This window comes from Erithacus rubecula, assembly GCF_903797595.1.
Source record: "Erithacus rubecula genome assembly, chromosome: 19".
NCBI lineage: Eukaryota > Metazoa > Chordata > Aves > Passeriformes > Muscicapidae > Erithacus > Erithacus rubecula.
The window spans coordinates 2,191,913-2,201,638 of NC_136671.1; positions in this window are offsets into that span (position 1 = coordinate 2,191,913).

The window sequence follows — 9,726 nt, forward strand, 5'->3', positions numbered from 1 at the left end:
TAAAATAAACTCAAAAGTGTAGGTTTTGTGCATCTTTCTCAAGCACAACGTGCTCTGCTTTAGTCATGGTACCTGGGGCCAGTTTGTACATGCATGACAGGCTGTTGATCTCAGCATTCATTGTTCTCCACAGTGTGTTCAGTGAGCCCCAGGTTATCTGCTCACACTGCTAGATGTGACTCAGGCTCTTGCACCAATTCTTTGCAGCTAACTGTTTATTTTCTCTGTGTTTTCTGCTCCTCTCCTGCAGAGAAGTTACATAAGGAGCAGGGCAAATGGACCATAAATGGGATCTAGGTAAATTTCCTATGGGAAATCAAGATCTTGATTTATTTTGATTTTTCCTACTGGTTTTTGCAGCCTTAAGCCTTGTCTGATGCCGCTTCAATGCAGATGGGAATGGCAGCAAAATGCTTTCTTGCAGATGCTGCAGTTCTTGCTGAGGCAGCTGCAGGCCCGGGAGAGGCAGTGAAGCTCTGAGCTGTGCCCTTGGCCCTGTGGGGACACAGTGAGTGTGGCTGTGCCCATGACCCTGTGGGGACATGGCAAACATGGCCAGGGCTGCAGCCCTGTGGGGACACAGCGAGTGTGGCCATGCTCATGGCCCTGTGGGGACATGGCAAACATAGCCAGGGCTGCAGCCCTGTGGGGACACAGCAAGTGTGGCTGTGCCCATGGCCCTGTGGGGACACGGCGAGTGTGGCTGTGCCCATGGCCCTGTGGGGACACGGCGAGTGTGGCTGTGCCCTTGGCCGTGTGGGGACACGGTGAGTGTGGCTGTGCCCTTGGCCGTGTGGGGACATGGTGAGTGTGGCTGTGCCCATGGCCCTGTGGGGACACGGCGAGTGTGGCTGTGCCCATGACCCTGCCCATGGCCCTGTGGAGACACAGTGAGTGTGGCTGTGCCCTCAGCCCTGTGGGGACACGGTGAGCGTGGCTGGGCCCATGACCCTGTGGGGACATGGACAGCGTGGCCGGGGCCGCTGCTCCCCTCCGGCCCAGGCTCTGCACTTGGACCTGCGCTGGCGCTGCACAACTTCCATCTGGTTTCACGGAGAGCTTTTCTAATTTGCGGTGCAGCAGGCGCGGGATGTGCCGGGCTGGTGCAAACTGGGCTCTGGGACGCTGTGCCCCGAGCAGCGCGGCTCGGCACCGGGGCAGGGCGAGCCCTCAGCGTGTGGGCCGGGGCGGGGCGGGGCCCGCCCGGGGAGAGCCTGAGGGGAGCCGGGGAGCCGGGCCGGGCTGGGCTCGGCGCACAGCCTGAGCTGGACAGCCAGGCTGAGCAGCGCTCCTGGCTCCGGGCTGACCCACTGCCCGGGTGCGCTGTCTGTCCTGGTGCTCCTTGGTGCTCCACGTGCATTTCTGTGCTCAGCCTAAGCAGCGGCTCGCTTTAGGGTGATGCAAGCAAGCAGCGCAAACCCCCTTCCAGGAGTAACAGCGTTCTTTCAAGTCTAATGAGTTTTTTATTGGAGAGCTTAAAATCCACTTAATTCCCGAGCCCTAGGGTGGGATCCCTGCGGAGCCTCTTAGCAGGGGGAAGCAGGGCTTGGTTGGGCTGGTCACTGGCCGTGAGTGGCTCTGAGCCATGTCCCTGTGCCCCGAGCTGCCGGAGCAGCAGTCCCTGAACAGAGGGACTCCTCTGGACCGGGTGGGGTGGCCTGTTCTGAGTCTCTCAGCTGCCCTGGCACAGCCCTTCGCAGTCACACAGCCTTGCTGCAGTGCCAGTGGCTGCGAGGGAGGCCTGCTCCTGGCTCCTGGCTCTGTTAGCAGCCCTCTGCTGCTGGCCTGGCTCCCTGCTCCTCCAGGTAAGCTGCTTTTTACTGTCCTGCCTTGCAGAGCTGCAGTCAGGTCTAAATGTGCTTTCTGGACATTACAGCAGGAGGAGCACAGGACACAGTGAAGGAAGTAGGAAAGGCATTTTTCCCCCACAGCACATAACACTCACATTCCAGAACAAACCCAGAAGCGTTCTTGAGACCTGGGCCTGAGCAGAGGTGTCAGACAAAATTTTAACTGAAGGTGAAGCAAACCTTTGATGCAGGGTTGAGAAGAGGTGCTGCAGCTGTGCCGAGCAGTCTTGCTGTTCAGCTTAGTTTAGTGTTATTCCTTTTTTGTTTTTCCAAGTCGTGTGAGTTTGTTTTATGACCTGAAGCATTTTGCTGTGGGGTGCTGGATTGCCTCTGACACTTGTCTAATACTCAATTTATTTTCTTTGAACATGCAGGTGTACCACTACAGTGTTCCTGCCCAGACAGCACCCTGCTTGATGACTGTAATGGATAGATTTAATTTTGATCTCCTACAGTTCTTTGGGGACATGCTGAGATTTTTATTTCCTCCTCCTCCTCTATTTTTACTGAAGAGGGTAAATTATATGCCTCCATAAAGCAGAGTGGGCAGCCAGTGATACAGGATGGGCACTCCCATCAGTCATGCACCAGGCATAAAGCACTGCTCACTTTCAGTATCTCTGCCTCTCGTTGTACAAATATGACTGTACATGTAAAACAGCAGCTGTTCACAGGAGAGGCTTCCTGTGTGCTGGCACTGTCACTCCAGATCCATCTGTGGGGTCGCAAAGCACGGGCACCTGTGATCTCTGTGACATCCTTGCTGGGAGATGGTGCATTAAGGGTAATGTGTGGAAGTGCTGCTGCAGAGAAGACAGGGATGAGTCAGGTGTGGTTCCTGTCACACCACGGGGTCTGTCCCCATGCTGAGCAGCCAGCCCTCTGCTCGCCCACAATCTGCTTTGGGCTCTGCTTTGCCATCCAGAAGGGGCTCACTGAAGACAGAGCTCTCCAGAGCAGTCCAGCTCTTCCCAGCAGCGTTTGGGTGAGGGGGAAATGGGAATTGCTTCAGTAAGTGTAAGTCAGCCCTCCAGGGATAAAGGCAGTGAACCAGGGCAGTGGAGGGGATGTGATCAAACCCGCTGTTCACCAAAAGGATGTGCTGAGCATTGCACTGACACAGGCTGAATGGCACTAATGTGCTCCCTATAGAGCCCCTGGGGACACGAGGGCATTTTGTAAATCCTGGATGAGAAAGCTCGGCCAGGACAGCGATGTTCTGCCCCTCAGGCTGGCCTGGCACTCCTCCTGGAGCTGCCTCACGTTCCTCATCCTGCCCGTATGGCTGTTAATGGCCTTGTCTTGCCTCCCTCCTCAGGGAATAATTGCCTCACACTTGAGCAAATGTGCTCGGTGTTTGAAAGGAGTCTATCGATTTGTGCGTATTCCTGAAAGCCTCGCAGGGCCCCGTTCCCTTTGAAGTGTAAAAGCATCTGTCTGTCTCTGCCTCTCCGGCAGTCTCCCGCTCCATTTGCATCTCCTCTCGGGCTGCCCAGGAATCCATCGCTGGCCCCATGCCGTGCTGCTGAGAGGGCTCCCTGCCACGGGCTTGGAGACAAAGGTGCAAAGCTTCGCTCTAGGGAGGGGGTTGAGCTCAGCTTGCAGCTGGGGGTACTCAGGATGGAGCTGTTCCTGGAGGCCACTTTCCAGTAGATAGACTGGGAATGTTCTCGTTGGGTATTTATCTGTGGTGTGTGTGTTAGTTACGAAGGACAGCAAATAGCCTCTGGCTCCTTCCCACCGTAACACTTCACTTCCCATGCCAGACAGCACTGATTGGTAAGGAAGAAAGTCAGACCTGGACTGCCTTGGATAATCCACCATGTGGGAGCTGAATTGCACAGAAGTGACCAGAACCCTTGATGGTTCTCTGTTATGCATTTGAACAAATACTACTGAAGTGTCACCGAGTCCCTGGTCGATGTGTGGGAATACAGCCTCCAATTCTCCCCACCCCACCTCCCCTGGACAATGGGACTGGCCCTGGATGGGCTGCTTGTCCCTACCATGTCCTTGTGTCATGCAGGCACAATCTTACAGGGGTGACTATATTTCTGGAGCTAGGACTCAGAGCTCTGGCACTCCTTGTTCATCCCTGGGGTGGTGGTAAGAGCACAGTGCAGATGACTCCAGGCTGGAATTGCAGGGGCTGCCTGTAGCCATCCAGCACCTCCCAGATGGTCGCTGGGTTTCCTATTTCAAGGGGGCCCCAGCGGAGCAGCCATGGCACCTCGCTGCTGGAGGCAGTAAATGGGCTCCCATCTGGTTTTAATGATCAGTAGCACTTTGGTGCTTGTTTATTCCCGTGTTTTATGCTTCAGCAATAAAATACTGCTTCAGTTTGTTCAATCCATCCTGGTGCTGGATGCAGATGAGTTCACAGCCTCTGACAAAGAGGTCCCAGCGGTATACAGGATGTTGTCTGTTTTGGTTTTTTTTTTTAGACAGCTGGGCAGAATCAGATGATGTAGTGGCTTTTGAAATACAAACATCAGTGGACAGTATGGAAGGCAGGGTACACAGCTCATCATGTCTAGCAAGGAAATTATGTCCTTACATTAAAGAAGACTTGGTTCTGGAGCTGGAACTGTCTGCCCTTCTCTCTCCCACTGGGCAGCACAGAGCTCTGATGTGGAGACTGGATGAAGTTATTCCCAACTTTAAACCAGGTACTCAAGGAAATTTTAGTCCCAAAGTGCTGCTGTGGCAGCACTGAGCTGCAGCATTGTGCTTTAGCCATCCCACCACAACCCTACAGAGGCAGTGGAAATAGCAGAAGCACTGGCAGGGCCACATCTCACCGTGGGTACACACCAGCTCTGTGACAGGCTCCTGGTGCCACCATGCTTGGGGCACCTACGGTGGGCTGGGAGCTGTACAAAATTCTCTGGGGTCAATGCAGTCATCTGTTAAATTAATCTAAGGGGGCAGCTGTCTGTAAGGGGCTGTGGGGCTTTCTTCCTGCCCCCAGCACACTCGTGCTCTCTGGCTGGTGTGCCCAGGAGCAGGGACCAGCTCTGGCACTGAGGGGAGTGTCCGCTGAAGGAACAGGCAATAACACCTCTGGCACTCGGTATCTGAAGCAGTTCTGCAAAAGCCAGTTAAAGCTTTTCAGCACCTCTTTTGCAGAATAGGTGAGGACACTAAGGCAAAGAGATTAAAGACAGTAAACCAGAGAGAGAGAAAAGGGCTCTTTGTCTCCCTCCTGACTTTTATGGAGACCTGGAAACGTTTTGCTTTCCCATCTAACATTCATCTTCTACCCTAATGGTGGAGAAACAGTCTTCTCCACTTTATTTCCCAACTGTATGCTCCTTGGAGGATCTTTAGCTCTTACCTCTACAGAGCATTGATTTTCTGCAGAGACCCTTTTTCTCAATTGTTTGCTTGGAGCTTGTAGCTTTAGGTGGCAACTAGAGAGAGAAGGTTTTTACAAACTAATTAACCTCCCTCTGAGTCATTCAGGGTCTGTTCCCTTGGTGCCACTGGTGTTGCATTTGTGCTAATTTCCCCTGGAAGGTCTCATGTAGGGGGAGCGATTAAAGAAGGCTTTTCTCGGGCAGGTTTTACACAGCAGGAAGAGGGAAGGTGGCAGGGGCTCCTCTGTTTGGTTACTGCTGTCCCCAGGGTCACCCACCCAGCTCCTCCTGGAGCCAGAGCCAACTCCCTGCTCTAGGAACACCTGGAGTGCCCCACCGAGGCTGGCCAGCTGCCAGCAAAGCAAAGCAGTTCCTCAAAGCTCACCAGGTACCTCTGAAATGGGGTTACACCAAATGTGTCAGCCCAGCTTCCCAAACAAACATGGGCTGTCAGTGCTGAGGGAAGGATCTTCTACAGAACTGAGCAGTTTTGCCATCACAGTGTCAGAAGGGCGCTCTGCTCCTCTGGCTTTCAACTGCAAATGAAGCAAATGGCAAAGCATTGACAAAGGGCCTCCCTGGCCTCTGGCCTGGCCTGGTGCTGGGTCCAGCCTCCTGACCCTGGACACATGCTGATGGTGTCATATCTCCTGGAATCAGGGTAGGATTGTCACAGTGCCCTGGAAAAAGGAAACCCTGATTCTTATGGATGCTCCTAAGAGCCTTGTGCTGCTGGAATCAGGTGAGGCTCTGGGTGACAGGAGACAAGCAAAAGCAGGTGTGGGGGCACCATGCTCATCCTCATGCTGCTCCCACACTGAAAGTGGGATGATAGAGAGAACAACACTGTGATGCCTGGGATGTAGGGCTGGGAGAGCTTGTGAGCTGTGGCACGAACTCCTTGAGTCCAGACTATAAAGTACTTCACAGGCCTGTCCCAATTGCCTGGCCTATTAGTTTTATGGAGGGGCCTATTGTAAGGATGTAGTTGGTCTCCTTTTGCCACGGTAATGAAAATATAACCAAGGTGGGGAGAGAGAGAGAGACCCTGGCAGGGAGGCAGAGGGAATCCTGTGTTCAGGCATTGGGGTCACAACCCCGTGGGCTCCTGGGGTCCCCGGGTATCTGTCGGTGCCACCGTGGGTGGCACTTGGGCAAGGAGAGCCTTTGCCCCTTGGCCCAGCCGGGAGTTCTGCGGACACGCCCGAGCAGAGGATGAGGCTGGAGCCGGGCATGCACAGGCAGGGACACAGTGCCACCCAGTGACTGCGTGTGACCTGCGAGGGGACAGCGGGGCCGGCCTGCAGGGGGGCTGCTGTAAAGGTGCTCAGGCCTTGAAGCTGCAGCAAGGCTGTCCCCGGGCAGTGTGGAGAACAGAAAGGCAAGAGACCATCCACGTTGCTGCTTTGTGGTTACAGTGCACAAGGGGCAAAGCTCTGGGGCTGTTGTGCTGTGTCTAGAGCCAGGGTTTTTCATGCCTTGCTCAGGTGCTGACAGAAACCAAGTGTTGGGCAAGTTGGGGCTGAATCAACTCATGTTTTAGGAGGGACCTGGCAGCAAAACAAGGGGAGGAGAAAGTGGTTAGCTGGGACGAGCTGTTCTCCGTGGGGAGGATGCTTTGAGAAGTGCAGGCAGCTCTGGGGCAGCGTGTCTGGTCCCAGAGAGACAAGGCTTTGCAGGGGCTGCCTTGGAGCCCCTCAGCCTCTGCCAGGAAGGGACCTCTTGTGCCTTGAGCAGTAGGTGACAGCTACGTGTGGTGGATTTGTGAGGTGAATGTAGGATCTTTCCTTTCTTCTGCCCAAACCCTGCCTACATTCCTTGTTCGGTCAAGCCCTGTGCCTTGTGTTCCCAGGCTGTAACAAGCATCAACAGGCAGCTTGAATGGTGGGGGAGAGGGAAAGGAGCCAGGTACAGTGGAGCATGGTGCTGGCATCTCCCGAGGTGGCTCCTGCAGGAAATCACTGCCCCAAGCCATGCCCTGATATGTTTCCAGCAGGGGCTGTCTCTTGGAGGAGGCACAGACTGTGGCTCTATTTTGGGTGATGACTGCAGGGCCCACAGAGCATTTGGCAGCAGAGAGGGAAGCCTGTCCTTCTCCAGGTACATCATCTGCACCCCCCTCCCCTTTCCCCAGCTGTTCCAGTGCTGCCATGGGGCTGCAGGGCTGCAGTGTGGGCTGAAATCAGGGCTCTGCAGTGAGGGAGGTGTGAGCCCTGCACAGCTGCTGATCTTCACTGCCCTGTAAAGGACTGTGCACACTTTCTGTTCTTAGGCTGTTCTCCAGTGTGTCTTTGTCTATTTAAATTTGCTGGTGTTGATCCTACAAACACTGCTGTGGAGGTCTGTGGGCTTCTGCTGCTGTACAGCACAAAGCCTTGCTGGAAATCCAGCACTACCTGGAGAGCTGTTTCCATCCCATCACCCACCTCTGCCTCGATCAGATGGTCACTAGTGATGGTGAGGGTGGATCACTGAGCCTCATACAGGCAGGAGCTGCTACTGAGTACCTGGAGTAACCTTTGTGTCACTGCTGGGATGATTTTTGGCCAAGATTTCCACTGGTGCTGCTTGTCCTGCATGTGGTGGTCAGACCTGTGTTAGTGCATTCAGAAGAGTCCCAGACCTGAGTTAATTTTAGCCTTTCTGCTTCAGACTCCTGCTGATGTGTCCCGTGTCCAGGCCAAGGTGCTATTTCTTGCAGGGAAATGATCTTTGTTAATTTTAGATCTAGTTCTCCAAAGTGCCAAGTTGGCACAGCTATTCCAGGTAGCTGGGCACAGTGGGAGGTGTTCGATCTTTGTGGGATATGGCTCTTCCTTACACAATGAAGGCCAAGCCTGATGAATTACATTTCCTTTGTGCCCTGCAGAGCATGAGGCTGATGCTCAGCAGGAATCCAGCCCAGAGCTGTGTATCCATCGTCACTGCAGACTCAGAGCCAGAGCACCAGCTGTGATACCTGGAAAGAGAAAAGCTCTTTCTCTTCAAGGTCATTGGATTAATTGTATCACTGGTCACAAGGAGAGGGGAAAAGAAGAGATGGTCTAACACAAAATAAATGGATTTAGAAGGCAGAAGTCCTTATAAAAGCCCCTGAACCACATAATCCAGATCAAAGTAGTAAAGCAACAGAATACATTAAAAACAGTGGAAATCCAGTCTAGAAATACAGGGGGTCGTTACTTCCCAGTAATGAAAAGTGGACACATTTGATTTTTGTATTTTTTATGGCAAGGATAGTAATAGTGCACCCTAAGGCCTGGCTGGGTTTGTCACTTCTGTCAGGAGCATCCCTGGGGGTCTCCAGCTTGGCTGCTGACTGGTGGTGGTCTGAACAGGAGTCGAGTGCCAAGAGTTTCAAACCAGCTCCTGTTGTTCACTTATGTCAGTCCCTTCTGTCTGTTAAAAACAATATCCTCTTCTTGGAATTGCTACTCCCCCCAAATCAGTTGGATTTTGGGTGCAGAGGCAGCTGGGGGAAGGTGAAGCAGCATGTCCAGCACTGTTCTTTTACCCCTGCTGCCCTCTGACAGCACAGTGAGAACTGCTCCTGCCTGAGGGTCTGGAGAGGATCCACTGGAGAGCACAGACTGGGAATCGGTGTAGTGGAGGGGGATTAACAGTCCCTTGGCACCCACACTCACTTCAGCTTTAGTGATACAGTTCCAGCCCCAGTGCTAGTAACAACAGCTTTCTCAGCGCTGACTTTCAGCTGCCCTTGTTGGGCCAGCCAGGACACATAAAGCAGGAGCCAGTTCCCTGCGGATACCCCAGATTTAGCTCTGATCCCAATTGTCTGCTGTGCCAGCGGCGGGTTAGACTAATAACTCGTGCAGGGAGGGTTCTGGTTACAAAATGCCTGGAATGAAGCAGGCAGGTGCTGGGAAGGTTAGCTGAGGGGAGCACTGTGTTCACTGCCTCTCGCTGCCCCGCCTGCCGCGGGAGCCGTGGCATGGATCCTCCGCAGGTGAGGCTGCAGCGAGGGCCTGCTGTCCCTGGTGCGCACCGTCACAGCACAGAGCAGCAGCAGCTCAGCTCTTGGCTCGCAGGGTTGTGCCAGTGCGGAGCAGGAGCCCCAGGGAAGCTGATGTGCTGGTGCCGGCGGTGCTCCCAGGGAGGAAGGGCTGGCAGCTGGAGCTCTGCGGCGACAGCCTGACTCAGGGTGGGCACGCAACCCTCGGCGTTAGTGAGGCAGAGCAGTCGGAGCCGCTGTGGCTCAGGCAGGCTCCCCGGGCTTGCATTTCAGAGCAGGCGGCTCACTCCGGGACAGCTGTGGGGCTCCTGTCCCGCTGCAGCGGGGCTCAGCTGCTCGCACAGCCCCCGCCAGCTTGCAGCTCGGCCATGGAGGGGTCCCGACACTGCAACTGCTTTGCCTTTCCACTGGAGCTGGGACTGGTGGTTCAACAGGTGCTACAGGAGCAGCTGACCTGTCCTCTAAACAAAGAGGCAGGAGGGACAATATGGGGCATGGAAATCAGTACGGTTGCTCCTAGGTAAGTGTGTGGCCCTCAGGAGCT